Source organism: Schistocerca gregaria, chromosome 3, assembly GCF_023897955.1.
Source record: "Schistocerca gregaria isolate iqSchGreg1 chromosome 3, iqSchGreg1.2, whole genome shotgun sequence".
Taxonomy (NCBI): Eukaryota; Metazoa; Arthropoda; class Insecta; order Orthoptera; family Acrididae; genus Schistocerca; species Schistocerca gregaria.
The window spans coordinates 591,718,552-591,735,887 of NC_064922.1; the positions used below are offsets into that span (position 1 = coordinate 591,718,552).

At 39.4% G+C, this 17,336-nt stretch overlaps 1 protein-coding gene across 1 annotated transcript in view; it reads right to left on the minus strand.

Moving 5' to 3' along the window:
- The window catches only part of LOC126356308 (cytosolic carboxypeptidase Nna1-like), a 550,530-nt gene that overhangs the window by 526,233 nt on the left and 6,961 nt on the right, over positions 1 to 17,336 (minus strand). The gene's annotated exons all lie outside the window — the stretch shown is intronic.

Consider the following 17,336-nt stretch of genomic DNA (forward strand, 5'->3'; position numbering starts at 1 on the left):
GAACAACATTTGTAAAATGAGCTATAGCTGACTGTGTGCTTTTACCAGATCTGAACCCAAACTCTTCTTTAAACAAGATTGTACTTTGTTAAGTATCCCATGGGTCTAATTTTCATTATAGTCTCCATTAGTTTGGAAAATGATGACAGTAAAGAGAAGGGCCTATATTTTTCATTATAGTCTCCATCAGTTTTGAACATGATGAGAGTAAAGAAAAGGGCCTATAATTTTCTGAGTCTCCTTTCTTATGCAGGGATAGGACCTTTGCATGCTTTAGTGCCTCCGGGAAGCAACATGTGGTGAATGGTTTATTTATGAGGTTTGCTAAATAATCCCAAATGGGAACAAATCATATTTGTATTATAACACATATTGGGTGTACCAACGCCTACAACTGGTGGTGGAGTTCACTAATCCCCAACACAATGCTACTAGAGCAGAAAGCACCAGCCTGTAGTGTGCATCAGTGCTGATTTCATCACAAAAGGGCTTGGATGAAGAAATTTCTTTTTTGCTGTGACTACAGGTGTATCAATAATCATACAATTACAGATGCATATCCACTCCTGAATATAACAGAAATCCTGGACAATCTTGTGCAGTGTAGATGCTTTTCCATGACAGATCTGCAGAGTGGCTATCCTCTGCTAGAAGCAGCACCAGAGGACTGATCAAAACTGGCAGTTACTTTTCCTTGGGCTCACTACCAATATTGACAAATACCATTTGGGTTCAAGAATATACTGGCAATGTTCTAACATTTATCAAATGGAGTGTTGGCCAATGGCCTTGCCCCGCAGTGGTAACACCAGTTCCCATCATATCACCGAAGTTAAGCACTGTCGAGACGGGCTATCACTTGGATGGGTGACCGTACAGCCTGCCGAGCGCTGTTGGCAAGAGGGGTGCACTCAGCCCTTCTGAGGGAAATTGAGCTACTTGACTGAGAAGGAGCAGCTCTGCTCTTGTAAATTGACATATGGCTGGGAGAGAGGTGGCTGACCACATGCCCCTCCATATCCGCATCCAGTGACACCTGTGGGCTGAGGATGACACGTCGGCCGATCAGTACCTTTGGGCCTGTTTGGATGGAGAGAGAAAATGGAGTGTTGAGAGGATTAAAACCAAAGTAGTGTACTGTGTATATGGGCAATATCAGTTTTTGTAAACAAATGAAGATGCATGTGCGTTGGTTGAGGGAGGTATTTAAGACATGAGACACGACACACCTAACATTTAATGTAGAAAAGTCTCACTTTAAGCTGTAAGGGATGAATTACTTAAGACATGTACTTAGTCATGAGGGGGATTAGGAAAGATCCTAGATTGGAAAAGACAGTGCAAAGTTTTCCGACATTTCACACAGAAAAAGAGTTGCAATCATTTTTAGGGTTAATGAATTATTATATGAAACTTGTTCCAATATTTGCAGAAATAGCACAACCTCTCAAGTTCTATTCAAAAAAGGTCTAAAGTTCCACTGGATGCTGGAATACAAAGATGTATTTGAAAAGCTGAGACAATTATTACCAGTTAGTATGCTGTACTGGTTTCACTGAAGTTCATATCAGTTCACATTATCATGTGACGCTACTAATTATGCATTTGTCTATTAGTTAAGTCAAGAAGTTGAGGGAAAGGAACATCCAGTTACCTATGCACCACAAAAACTGAACAAAGCGAGAGGGACTACTCTTCTACACAAAAGAAATTGCTGAGCCTCATATATGGCATGACAAACTTCTGCTATAATCCACATGGTAAAAATTTTAAGGCAATAGCAGATCTTGCAGTGTCGAAATGATTGCTGGAAGTCCCGTGGGGAGAGATCAGGACTGTATGAAGGTTGTGTAAGGGCTTCCCAGTGAAGCTTCTGCAGCATAGTTGAAACAATCTTGACAAAATGTTGGCAGGCATTATCCTGTAACTGAATGATGCCATCTGTCAACATTCCTGGGTGTTTGGAGCTGATGGAGAACTTCAGTGATCACAAAGTGTCTATGTACTGTTGTGAATTAATTTTAGTGCCACATACCAGAAAGTCAATGGGCAGCAGATCCTCAAAATTTAAGAAAAGGATCATCATGACTTTCCCGGAGGTGCTGTGCACAGCTTTAGATATTTTTAGTGGGGCTGGATCTATGTGCTTCATTGTTGGTACTGACACTTGCTCTCTGGCTCAGAATCATGACATCATGTTTTATCTCCCACAAAAATACTTGATGGAAAACAATATTCTTAATCGTGATACCATTCCATGTTCTACTTCTGCTCCTCTGTCAGAATGTGGGAAACCCACTGTGCACAGATTTTCTGGAACTTCAGATACTCTGTCATGATGGCAATGAATCGTACTGTGACTGAAGCCAGCCCAGCATAAGGCGAATGTCTTCCACCATCTGCCATCAGTCACTCCTGATGGTGGCGTCCACCACAGCAAGTACCACGTGTACATCAGGCTGAGTTAAGCCATCAATTTATTCCACTTACAAGATTACTGGATACCAGTAAATCATTTGAAATGACTAGTATAGACATTTTGGGACCTGCCACCCACACGCCAGCAAAAAAACCACTACATTCAGACCGCAATAGATCACTGTTCACACTATGTGGGAATGGTAGCTATGCCGAATCAAAAAGCTGACACAGTAGCACAGGAAATGGTGCATAATTCATCACTAAAAATCAATCTCCTGGAAACATTTATCATGGATCAGTTTTATGCCTGAATTAATGAAGCAACTGTGCCATCTCCTGCATATGCATAAGCCCTTTAAATCTGAATGTGAATGGAAGAACAAAATATGTGCATTGAATGATGGGAAAAATGCTAAGCAACTATGTGAATAGCTATCACAATGATTGGGATGCCCTATTGTCATACACTGTCACAGCTAAGATGCATGGAAGGACAGGCCTATCACTGTATGAAGTAGTATGTGGCCACAAAATCCTTTTACTGTTTGAGATAATCAAAACTAAAGTGAGGAAAAATAGTTAGCCAGTGCACAATTTAATAAAGATGGCTCTGAGCACTATGGGACTAAACTGCTGTGGTCATCAGTCCCATAGAACTTAAAACTACTTAAACATAACTAACCTAAGGACATCACACACATCCATGCCCGAGGCAGGATTCAAACCTGCGACCGTAGCAGTCACACGGTTTCGGACTGCGCACCTAGAACCGTGAGACCACCGTGCCAGCTTAATGAAGATCTTCTGGGAGGTACAGTAGTGCATGTGAAAAGCCAATATCAAGACCTTGAATGTCGGGAATGAATGGGGCAGCGCAGTGCGAAACAAGTGGAGTATCATGTAGTGTTCAGTAGGAATTGGTAACAAGCCCTTACACCCCAAAGGGGAAAAAAAGAAATTCGACATCTGTTATCAAAGTCCATTTCAAGTGCCATTACTGGCACCAATCCAAAGAACAGAGAGAGGAAAGACCGCCTGCATCCACACTAGCTACATGCACATTACCATGTGTGTTAAGACCATGGAGGTGATAGCATATTAAGATTTCTGAGGTTTTATGAGGTATATCAATGTAACAGAGTGTTGCACAAATGATGAAGAAGTTCCTGGTATTTTGCTTGCAATATTAGACTGCAGGGTATTATGTGTAGATAGATTTCATTTTTGTGATAAGATTAATGATTATTTTGGGAGATACTGTGTGTGTAGTTTACTTGAATAGATTTCTCATGATAGGTATTGTAATTCAGGAGTTTGCTTGTGTTTTCAATGAATGTGAGATCTTCTACTGTTCTTGCCCAACAAATATTACCTACTGAAAACCTGACCTTTCTGAACAACACTTTGGATCCTAACCTAATCAGTTCCTTGGATGAACTTCCAGCAGTGTAAAAAGATCACATTAGCATGGAGCAAATGTTTCAACATTTACAACAATATTGCAGCTGGTTCCAACATAAAATCATGGTGATACAAGTTTCATGGTCAAGTAGCATCTTGATTCTGATTCTCACTTGTGCAGCCTAGAACTGTCTATGAGGGAAAACTGACCACCATCCTGAACTCTCTGTCCACACATATGCACTGGAGCACTGGGTTATTTTGTGCCATCTTGCCGGGGCCTCTCTGCATCATTAGAAGTGGTGTCTTTTGATAATAAAACCAATATGAGCAAGTACAAATACTAGCCCCACAGACCTAACAGTATCTGTTGGTAGCTGCTGCCTGCACTAAAAAATGCTCCATGCTAGTGTTGACCCAAAATGGTCTAGTCTAATCTTTAACTAGCCACTACTGTCGTTAGCTGTTGGTCTATGTGTTGTGCCTAAAATTGATGCTACTGTGACCTCAACTGGCACCATCTGGCAGAAGCTTCCTGTAGACTTACATCTGCAGACTTACATCTGCAGACTTACATCAACAGATTCCTGGGAACTTCAGCAGGCTGCTGACACTGCATCTTTCACAGAAGCATCTGATTCATGGCCCAGTGTGTCTTGCCTCTATGCTGCCACCAGGCACTATGAACCATGCCCATCAGCACCTGTCACTACCAGCTAGCATGTCCAATGCTGGCCAGCTGTATTGCATCAGTGCCTCACACAGCACCACTGGGACATGGCTACAGCACGAGACCACCCCACCACTGTACTTTGGTGAGCAGAGCAATTACTGCTCCTGTCATGCATTTTGTTGGGATGACCTCCATTGTCCAGGGTCAACAACGTCACCATGATGCCAACCACAGTCTCTGTATGAATTTTGATGAATAAAATGTGTTGTTGATTCCCCTGCTCTATGATTCCACTACAGCCAAGGAAATGGTTTTTTGCATCTACAGTGCAGCCAAGCACCCTGGGGCGACTTTCTGTTTCACATTGCCAATAATGCTTGGACCATCCTGAGACCATAATAAATGCTAGAAAAACAACAGATATGAAGTTCAACGGAACTGAAAGTCAAATAACAGCAGCCTAAGAATTGAAGACTCAGTTCTAAATGACGTGCAATAAGTACCTGGGTGTTGATAGGCACAACATGGAAAAACTATAGATACAAGATGATTCCAGTGGCTTTTTCCACCACAAAGTCCCAATCAGCAAATGAAACAGAGACGGCATCAATTTTCATAAATAAATTAAACTATTATTTACAACTGTTGTGTCCATACTGTATTAAAGAGTATATAGAATTTAGAGAATACACCTTCACAATAAAATTAAAAAGTATATAAATCAAAGTAGACAACTACCCATTATGTTTTTTTCTGTGCAAGAATATTTTTCTGCTATTATCTTTCTGTTTCATGCACCCATGGAAACCAAATTTTGAGGAGGGCAGAAAGAAAGAGCCACATAAGTGCTGAGAACATAGAAAAAAAATAATTTTCTGTGCCAAAGATCCATTAAAGAATAAAGCAATTCATTTTTCCTTCTAGTGTTGTGACTCCAAATATCTCTGTTGCTCTCTTTTGCGTCCTAGCATGGTGGCAAGGGCACAGAAAGTAAAGAGCAGTTCCCAATGATATCTGCATTGGTTTATTGCACACGGTTAACAGTTATGACATATGGTATTACAATATAGAAAGTTCTTCCAGGCCTAGTCTGGAAACAGTGTGGTAATGTGGGTAAGGTGCTGCTGGCACCTGGAGATCCTCCACTGTGCGCAGTAGGTGCCCAGTGATGCGGTGCTCTGATGAGAGGGGTACAATTGCCACTCAATGAGACTGGTGGCATCAGCAGCCCAATGAGCTGGCATTGGCACTGGCAGTTGTCGGCGTGATTGACGAGGCAACACGTGATTAGCAGTGACCACCTGGGATGTGGTCACGGTGATGTTGCTCTGGGTAATGACAGTGCCAACAGGTGTCAGGGATAATTGGGAGATGGCGCTCGACCAGCAGTGTTACCGAGGATGCGATATTGTGAACAAAGCACACTAGCATATGGCCAATGAGCACAGGCATTGGGGACCAATGGTGGTGACAGTTCAACTAATGGCAGCCCCAAGGACATGACAATCCCAACGGGCCAGTGAGATGAATGATGAGGCTCTGACTGATGGGCCATAGGTGGCTGACATAATGGTCCAGAGTGGGAGAATTGCCTGCCTGCTGTTGGTTGCATCATGGCCCATGAAGGAAAGCCGACCGATATGTGCATAATCATGTGACTGGAACCACAGCATCACCATGGATGGTGTGCATAAGATGTCTGTAGTCAGATGAATGCAGATAAAGAAAATGGACCCATGATCACAGTGCCACTGTTGGTGGTGTGTATGCAGCTGAGCTGCAAACTGGTGTCTCTGACGAGGAAAGAATTGTGGTCCAGCCCTAGACAACCCGCAGGATGTGGGAGTAATTTTGGTGGTTGTAATGGCCCAATATACCTCCTATCTTAGGAGGATTTGGTGGAGCTATCTGAGCCAAAATAAAAAAAGTGATAAGGGGAAGCAAACATGGCTACAGGGCAGAAACAGGGCTCTGAGTGGAGCACGCACAAGGAGCATCAAAAATGCCTGATAAGGAAAGGCATGGGCTGGAAGAGAGGCTGGGGCTGTGTGGAGCAAAGTCTCGACCAATGGCACACGTTCAAGATGTGACAGCTGTCCAGAAACACACTATGTGCAGAAAAACACACAAAATGGAAACGGGAGGGGGCATGCCCAAAACAGCAGAAAAATGTCACAGGGTACGACAAGTACACAGAGGAGCATGGGAAGTGCAACAATATAAGCTGCACCATCATAAAGAAAGACAGCACAAGGTCCAGTCACCCACAAGAGAGGTGTGGGCCAGAAACATGCAATGCACCGAGTACGGTAGACTACAGGTTTGAGCATGGGAGTGCTGAAGAGGACACAGTAGGCCTGAGAGAGCATGAGAGGGTCAATGGTGAGTTCTGCGACAGTCGGAGACAGCAAGGCTGCATTATCAGGGCTTCAGCAGCCAATGGGCGGCCTGAGCTCAACCATTAATGACTGCCACACATGTGACAGGGTTAGCTGAGTGTCTGCGGCTGATGGGAGACATGGACTCATCCATCAGCTGCCATCGGAGACATCAAGAGACCAGTAGATGCTGGGAATGCTGAAACATTCCTTGCACTAGCTGACACATCCATGTATGGTGGCAACAGCACAGGACAGTGGGGGCAGATGTGGCAATGTGCTCTGGGTTGACAGCCACACCGGCAACTAGATAATCATGGTGGGGCTAGCCAATCTTGCTGTGCATTTTCAGCTGCAGTTGGACAAGTTGCCAGGTGCAACCTCGATGATAAAGACGCTTCTGGGTTGTTGAGTATTGGCAGCTGATAGGAGCAGGACTTAACCAAATCAGCTGCTGGTGGGACAATGGGCGTGAGTTCCACAAGGCAGGCAACTGTGGCAAGCAAAATGAGCCACGGGGGATCGTATGCAGAAACTGTGCACCCAACCAAGGTGTTGTGGTGGGGCTGGAACATATCATCATCACCTTTAGAGTGCCTGAATGGTGGTAAGGGCATAGGAAGTAAACAGCAGTTCCCAGAGCTACTGCAATGGTTTATTGCACAAGATTAACAATACATGACATTTGTATTACAATATAGAGAACTTTTTCCAGATCTGATGCGGACCCAGTGTGGGGCAGTGGCTAGGGGCACACGCTCGGTGACTAGCACTACAGCAAGAGGGGCATGACTGGCACCTGACATTACTAGCAGCATCGGTAATCTGATGTGCCAGCGGTGGTAGTAGCAGGCATCAGTAGCCACTCATGAGGTCGCACTCAATCAGCAGTGACCACCTGGGATGCAGAAAGACCAACGGGTCAGCAAGGGCAATGTTGCTTTGAATGATATCAGTGCTGACAGATGTCAGCAGTAGATGTTAGGCAGTACTCGGGCAATAAGGCTGCCTGGGCCATGATGACACCAACAGTGTGAGTGCTGGTGTAAAGCCAATGTGCCAGTAGACAACAGGAACCAAAGGGTGCGGCAGCTCTATACCAACGGCAAGCCCCAAGGATGCAGTGATACCGACAAGCCATAAAGATGGACAATGAGGCTCTGACTGATCAGCTGCAAATAGCTGGCATAGCTTCTGGAGCAGGAAAACCATCTGCCTGCTGGTGGCCTTGTCATGGCCTGTAAAGACAGGCAGACTGATATGCACATAACATTGACTGTGGTCACAGCATTGCCATGGATGGTGTGTGCACGGATATGTGTAGTCATGTGATCACACGTGAAGACACTGGTTCCATGATCACAGTGCCACTAGTGGCAGCAAGTGAGCAGTTGTGTGGCAAACTGGCACCTCTGACAAGGAAACACCTGTGCCCCAGCCACTAGACAGCTTGCAGGATGTGGTTGTGCTGGCCTGGCAAAGCGCCTGCTACAGTACACGCAAACTAAGATGTATTGTTGATAATAAATTTCATAAGTGAATAACAGTACTGTGAGGTTATAGTTTTGTATTTCCAACTGCCTAAAGAGCTGCCTGAAAACTACACATAAATGAAATCAACACATAACTATAATTCCTTTCTTCTCTGCAATGAAGAGAGGAGTGTGCCCAGAAATTTAACCCATAAGACATCAGTGAATGAAAATATGTAAAATATGTTAAATCATTCACTTCTGTATTCCCAAAGTTTAGAACTATTCAACAAGGAAAAGAAGGTGGACCTAACCTTTTAGCATGTTGACTACACAGATTTTACACTTTAAGTTTTCGTTGTTATGCACACCTCACAACTTAAAATTTTCTAGCTTGTTGGTACAATAGGTTAATAGCAGGAGGTTTATTTTTGTATGAAACTGGATGGGCTGTGTTGTTTCAAAGTTTAATGCTAGCTCATTAGTACAAAACCGGTCAGTAATTTTCACAAAAACATAATTTATTAGATTCTCAGTTGAAGCTTCTTTGCTTTGCTTCGGAACAGTGGCTGTATCATGTGCAAACAGGACTAATTCATATAAAATGGTAGATCATTAACTTAAAACAAGAACATTAGTGGGCCAATGACTGTATCTTGTGTGACTCCCCTTCTAACTTCTCCCCATGCACTTGATGTGATATCCCTCTTTGTAATACTCAAACAGCTTATGGTAACTTTCTCCATTCTATTACGCAAATAACAACTAAACCAGGCATGTGCTGAATTACATATTACATAAAAACTTAACTTCTAAGATAGAATATCAGGACCGAGACAATCAGATGCCTTCATCAAATCACAGAAAATCTAAACTTGTTTTATTTTGTTTCTTTGTGCTAATTCACTTCAAAAACAGGGTTTCATCTATATCTCCATCTACATACAGACTCCGCATGCCACCATACAGCACATGGTAGAGGATACCCCAGTACCACTTCTAGTCCTTGCTTTTCCTGTTCGACTTGCAAATAAAGCAAAGGAAAAATGAATACCTATATGCCTTCGCATGAGCCATAATTTCTTGTAACTTATCTTCATGGCCCCTACGTGAATTTATGTTGGGAGCAGTAAAATCGTTCTGCTGTCAGCTTCAAATGCCATTTCTCTAAATTTTCTCAATAGTGTTTCTCGAAGGATTCCCATTTGAGCTTCTGAACCATCAATATAACATTTTTGTGCTGTCCGAAACTACTGATAACAAATCTAGCAGCCTGTCTCTGAATTTCTTCAATGTCTTCCTTCAATCCAACCTGGCACAGATCCCAAACACTATGGCAGAACTCAAGATTAAGTCGCATGCTTGTCCTATATGAAATCTCCTTTACAGATGAACCAAACTTTCCCAGAGTTTTCTCAGTATACAGAAGTTGACCACTTGCCTTTCCTATCACAATCTTCACATGGTCAATACATTTCATACAGCTTTGCAGTGATAAGACCCCACATTTAAACAACATGACTCTGTCAAGCAGCACATTACTAATTCTGTCATTACGTGTTTGTTTTTCGTACTCATCAATTTTAACTTAAATTTTTCTGCATTTAGAGCTAGCTACCATTCATAATACCAACTACAAGTTTTGCCTAAGTCATCTTGTCTCCTCCTACAGTCACGCAATTTCAACATCTTCCCACAGACTGCTGCCCATGCTGTCTATCAGATCATTTATAATACAAAAAATAATAGTGTTTCTATCACACATTCCTGGGGCAATTGTGATAATACCCTTGTATCTGATGAACACTCAGCATCAAGGACAACTTACTTGATTCTATTACTTAAGAAGTTTCCGTTTTATTTAAACATACATTTGCTCTTCATATAAATGTACAATTTTCCTATTCAGCTTGTAAAATTGTTCTCTATAAATTTTTGAATGGAATATTAGCATACTTCTAACAAAAATTGTAGAGCAATTACCTCCCACTCCGAAAACTGAGATCTATGTTAAGGCATTTGTCCAGTGGCACATGAACTTGCAGAAGCTACTTTTGCATATTCTTAATGTGGAAATAGCCCCAGAAAGTTGATGTGTCAAACGTCCAGAAGTAGCTTCCACAAGTTAGTGCAAAGATTTTCTTGAAGCTTACTGCAATTACTTGCTGGGCTGGTTCTAGCAGTACCACATGCTCTGATGATGAAACTTGAATTTTTAGAGAGTCTGTGAAAAATTTGAAATTTTATCTGTGGTGAGTGCTGTAATTGTGCTTGAACTGGAAATTTTCAACTGTATTGTGATTGCTGTATAATAAATTGTGAAATTTAAAAAATTTCAAAGAATAATAATGAGTTACATGAATCTTTTTTCTGGGGAGCACACATCTACCTGTTTTTTTTTTTTGTTTTGTTTTTTTTTTTTTTCAGGGAAAAGGGGGGGGGGGAGTATTATTGTTCTTGCAATGAGCCTTGCAATGGGTTTCTCCAGGAAATTGCTACATACCAAGTAAATGATTTGAAGCAGCTGTGATAAACATTTCTAGAATCCACATAGGTAAAATCAGAAAAAATACTGTAAAAGCTACATTGTTCAATTATTCTACGCATGCTTCCAACTTAAATTTTGATCTATAAATTTCATAACATTTGCTTCAGAGTTCTCATGATCACTATAAGTTACTTCTATGTCAAATAGTGGAAACTCAAGACAGGGATATCAACAATGTAGGAAAAGATAGATTGCTACTTACCGTAAAACAGATAATACCAATCATTTTTGGTCATTTTTTACTGATATTTCCGATGCCACTAAAACTATATTTAAGTAATTTTCTATTTAAAATGTGTGACTCTTTCTTGCCCATTTGATAATAACAGAAAATTGAAACAAGTGAATACTTCACAAGTATGGGAAAGAAATTGCTGATCGGTGTTACCCCATGGTATGCAGTATTTCCAATCAGGGGTTTATTTTCTTTGATTATTGATGTTACACTTTTCCATAGGTTACAATTATCAAAATTTTACCTTTTAAAAAAAGTAAAAACACTACTACAGTTACAAAATACAAAAATAGGCCTCAACATTTAAATACATGAACAACAAAAATCACAAATCTTAACACAAAACTTGATATTCAGAATTAAAAACTCATTCCATTACAATTAGTCCTACTCCACAGTCATCCGCTAAGAAAATAAACTTCTCTCATTTGCAATATCTCAGCTCCATCTCAGTGGCGATTTGTTCTTTTCATGTGTCTATTGTGTCTGCGGCCCCAGTGTTTGATTTTCGCATGAAATTGACTTCTTAGAATCCCAAACTTGTCTTTCTTATTATCTGGCCTATGAAATGTAGAATTCTTTTTTTCCTGATAATGCAACAAAAACAATATCATCACTCAATAGCTGCTGCTCCTTTCCAATTTTGACTGAACTTAAAGGCCAGCCGGAGTGGCCAAGCAGTTCTAGGCATTACAGTCTGGAACCGCGAGACCGCTACGGTTGCAGGTTCGAATCCTGCCTCGGGCATGGATGTGTGTGATGTCCTTAGGTTAGTTAGGTTTAAGTATTTCTAAGTTCTAGGGGACTGATGACCTCAGAAGTTAAGTTCCAGAGCCATTTGAACCATTTTGGAGTTAAAGTGGTATCTTTTAGGGAGAACTGACATGACTCTGGCACCCTGAAGGCTGAGTTATTTGTTTCCAGTATATTTTCATGTTCTTGTGACCCCACATTTTCCTCACTATTCTGCATATCACTGGCGATAAAATCCTTAACCACAATGCCTTTTCTGAGAGGTACAGTCAGGCACTTTACATGATGGACAGGTGTGCTCGTATTTGGGTCACCAACTTGGGCTTTCTGGAGACATTATTCAAAGGATGCAGTCCAGGAGGGTTTATTACTACTAATGTCATTCTCATTTTTAGAATCTAACGCAACACTTCTTCATGCATAATACCAGTTTTTTAAACCCTAAGATTATTTACATTGTAGAGTTAATACCTATTTTCAGCAAAGTTTCTTTCAACAGTTTAGGAAATACTGATTTCTGCATCACTCCTCTGTTGGTTTTCTTCCACTCATCTAAAATGTGTCACCAAGTCATCTCTAAGGGGCAAAAGAATGCCACATCAAGAGGCTGTGAAGGTGGATCAGATTTGGAGGCAGAAGGACAAATGTAATGTCATATTCCTTACAAAGTTTGATGACACTTATCGCGAGGTGACTGGATAAGTTATCTCCAATCATAATCTTGGGTCTCTGTAATTTCATGGCATAGGGCAACAAACTTTTCGTGCACCGTGATTCAAATATGTTAAGATCAAACCACCCACACAAATTCCTGTTGTAACTAACCCCATCAACACCTTCCTCAATCCAAGTGTCATACAGGTGCTTGCTTCTGTAAACAGTAAATGGGAGGTAACAATGTCCCATCTTCAGATGCTTCCATCATAACACTGATAGTAGTTTTAGATGTGTCTAAAATTCTCTCAGATGCTTGATGCTTCTTTTCACAAGCAACTTCACATGTCCTGAGTCATAAGAAAAATTTGTTTCATCGTAGTTAACTATATCACAGTCACACTCTCCATCCAACCTTTCTCTAAGATTATCACGATATTCTGTTATGGTCTCCCTCAAAACAGCTGCTCTAATTCTATTCTGTTATGATCTCCCTTGAAACAGCTGCTCTAACTCTTTTCATGTTCTCTCTGATTCTCAACGTCAGTTTGGGGTTCTTCTCAGAAATGCATGAACCCACTTTAATCCTGGCCGATTTTCTTTAAATCTCTTTTCCATTTTCCCTGTGTGGTTAAGGTCACACTGTACGATGTTGTTATGTACATCCATGTTTCCCAGTGGAAAACCCCACTTGGCACATACCAATAAACCATCAACAATCATTTGCTCCTTTTCTCTGTCTAAAGCTGTTCGTGCACCCACTCAGTGTTCATACTTATTCTGTAACATAGCATTATGGGTTGTGTATAATATAGAAAACTCTTCTGATGCCCTTCTGAGGCTCATTTTCCCCTGACACATAGCCTTTAATGCGTTTTCCACTAAAATTGATTTGTATTTGCATCTTCCACCAAATCTAAGCTTCTTGACATATGTTCTTGCTATGATCGTCATTACCCTGTAAAAAGACAACTTTCCACATAAAGGTTTGTAACTTCACATCAGTATTACTTAGAAATTTATGTAAATGTTTATATGATACCTAACTAACTAAGGAATAGTTAACAATATTAACTTTCTCTATCTGCACAGCCCGCGAAGCTCTCCAACTAAAGTTTTCACTGTTAACATTTTTTACAAGCAACAAACTGTTTCCCACAAATTTACTGGCCAATTGTAGGTGACAACTGAGTGAATTCTTTGCATTCAGCTATGTAAACAATAATGTTACCTTTCTTAATACATCACGCACTGGCTCCAATACTATCACAGTTTCGATGGAGAGCTCAACTATCAAAATATAGGCCAAATAGTCACTATTGCCCCACTATATTTGTATTGCCCCATTCTATGGTACTGTAAAGGCGACACACTAATTTGCAGGCAAGTACAATTAAAAGATGCTAACACATAAGCTTTCAGCCACAGGTTTCATCAGAAAAAGAGAAACACACACCATTAATTAACATGAGCAAGCACACCTAACACACACATGACTACCAACTCCAGCAGTATGGCCCAAGCTGTTAGAGTTGGCAGTCATAGGTGTGTGCTTCCTCGTGTAAATAAATGCTGTGTGTTTCTCTTTTTCTGACAAAGGCTGTGGCCGAAAGCTTACGTGTAAGTGTCTTTTAATTGTGCCTGTGTGCAACTTATCAAGTCATGTTTACAGCACATAGCAATCTATCTTTTCCTACATCATTACTACTGTTTCAGTCATTTTTGATGATGTTGTTTCAAACTCCATCTTCTGCATCTCTGTTACATTTGTTTTCAGTCTATTTTGATGAACCTAAGGCTCAAAATCTTCTAAAGGCTCAGGACACTACCAGTCATTTTCACATAAAATGAAGAGTCACACTTTCAGAGCATCTCTTAAAAATGCAATATGTTTGACATCTGTACAATGTTTAGTTCGTGAGCAATAAATAATTTAAAGTGTTACCAGACTTTATGTACACTCTGTATATTGACAATACCACTCAATCAGGGCACTGAATAAAACTTTTATGAGCAACATCACGAAGTTGGATGGTCATTACAAGTTAAGTTTTATAAGAATATGGATTGCAATGTCTGATTACTGGTCTTCTGACAGTACATTAGAAGACATGCACAATTACTTCCAGTGTATCACAAAGTCATTATCGCAATACTTTTCCCCTGCAAATAAGAATTTTCAAAGACATGGCATGTAAACTAATTAAAAGAGGGTACAAAATTTAGTTATATAAAAATTTGACTGTGTTGTATCACATGGTATTATTGTTAGGAAACATTCACAAAAAATGATGGAAAGTCCAGGATGGAATAATAACAATATTTTGAAAAGGATGGACTGCTACTCACCACATAGAGGAGGATGTTGCAGACAGACATAATTAAAATATCGAGTTGTAGACAGGTACAATTAAAAAACTGTGCCTGTCTGCAGCTCATTGCCTTATCTATGTGATGAGTAGCAATCTTTCCTTTTCCTAATAGTGTCACTACAATTAACGAAATTTTTTTTAAATTTATTAATGAACAATTGTGAAAATTCAGTCTTCTTGTCAACAATATGAACTTCTTCAAGAACCACATGATACATTCAGTTTCTTTAAAAGTATTTTACTTTCATAATCGCTATACGGAGAGGAGCCTATTACATGGTAGCCTCCATTTACTATCAGCTTCTAGCATTAATGAAACATATACAAGCCAAGTAATATGTGTTCAAATTGAAACTAATAACTTTTTTTAAGTGGAGATCTTATGAGAAATTTATATTGGTAATCCGTTGTAGAATTTTTGTGGTGAAGTAACTCATAATTTTTGAGCCTACTTAGTTATATATTGTCTCATTTGACTATGGATCCTTTACTCCATTGTTTCTATAGATTAGGATTACAATTAAAAACATAGCAAAGGCAAAGTATGTGCATCACATTCCATAAGATGAATTACTTAAGTATTTGTAAATTATTAAGACATGTGAGAAGTATGCACTAGCTAATCACATACTTTGCTTGACAGTACAGCAAAGCCAACATAATATTCATAAAGTATGATATGAAGAGAATACAAAGGAGGAATGGCAATGCAAGGTGAAGGAACAAATGGAGGGTAATATCATTTGGAGCCATGGATCAAGAGATAAGATGAAAAAATGTACAAAATAACCATTAAAATATAAAAGATTAAACATCCAGACAAGTAATATTAATAGCAAATACCAAAGGAATCAAATATAATGAGCAAATATATGACAGAGTATAAGACAGCCTAGAGGGAGGAAGATAAGAAAGATAATAAAAGAGACCACACAAGACCAAGCAAACATCTTAAGTCTAATTTTAATTACACTTTTTTCCATTTTCCTCTTGTTTACTCATTTACTTTACTTATGAGCATTACACATTCTGTGTCAGTTGTTGCTCTCTGTTTATGTTATGAATACCAGATGAATGCCTTCACATTTTTTCTTTTATGTTGATTACCATTACTATCTTGAGTTTTTCTTCCATACTAACTGAGTGTCCTGAAAGACTAAAATCCTTTTCTTTGTAAATTTGTTAGTTTTCTACAATTATTGCCAAGTGAGGTGGTGCAATAGTTAAGACACTGGAGAGCACATGAGTTCATTCACTTTTTGTTTCACTTGGATTTTGTGCTGTGCCCATAAATCACTTCAGATGAAGTCTGGAGTTTTCCTATAATGTGAAGATAAGTAATTTCTTCAGTGTCCTTATTCAACTAGCCCAGTGCTCCAACTTAAAAGACCGCAAATTTAACTAACTTTTCTTACAAAATTCTTTCATTTCTTCTGTTCATTTTCCTCAGTTTTATTTTGTCTTGATTGTGAAAGGACATTATCTTTTTGGAAGCTCAAGATTTAATATCACTTAATGTATGTTGATGTATGATCTCTCAAGGCACCAGTTTAGAAAATAGATGTCCACCTAGGTTTTCTTTAGAGTACAAATTTCTGCCTGAGTGGCATATGTGAGTAATTATGGTTGCAGTGAAACATAACATCCTCTGAATGGATATGTTGGATTTGACAGTTATAAACATATGCTATATTAAATGATATTTTGTGTCAACTGGCTAGAAAATTAGCATTTTTAGTAATCAGCAAAGCACATTTTGAAGCACAATCTCATCAATAGGGCTTCTGATTCTATACAAATAGATCTACATTGCAGATAAAAATAAATGAAAGTGATATCTGTAAATGGTGTGATGTATTCCTTTTTCATGCAATTACAAACGAGTTTTCTTTCACACTTACCACTAATATATACCAAAAGTGTACTGCTCATATGTACTATCACTTAATTTAGAGACAAAGAATGAATATAGTACAGATGTTACATGTTCCTTAGTTATGTAGTTCAATGCTGCTACTAAAGAGAAAAATATTTTAACAAAACATGTATTTGGAAGTGTTGCATTAATTTTGCATTTTCATGTAAGTATATGAATTATGAAAATAATCTGCAGGCAATTCAAATGATTGTATCACATTTGCATTTCACTCCTATATTAACTACAGAACTGGACAAGTAGATTGAGTGCTCAAGTGTAACTAAAATAATCTGCTTATCTAGTGTTAAAAATAGTTGCAGTACTTAATTGAGCAACAAAGTCAAACTTCACCAGTAATATAACAAAAATTACACAAATTCTCTACAACACATTGATAAAACAACTGTGAAAGACCATAGTGTTCAGTACCATGCTTTTTCAGTTTGACATTTAAATTCTTTCTTTTTAAAATTTTGATATAAAGACAAGAGATTTATACACTTTGTGATGC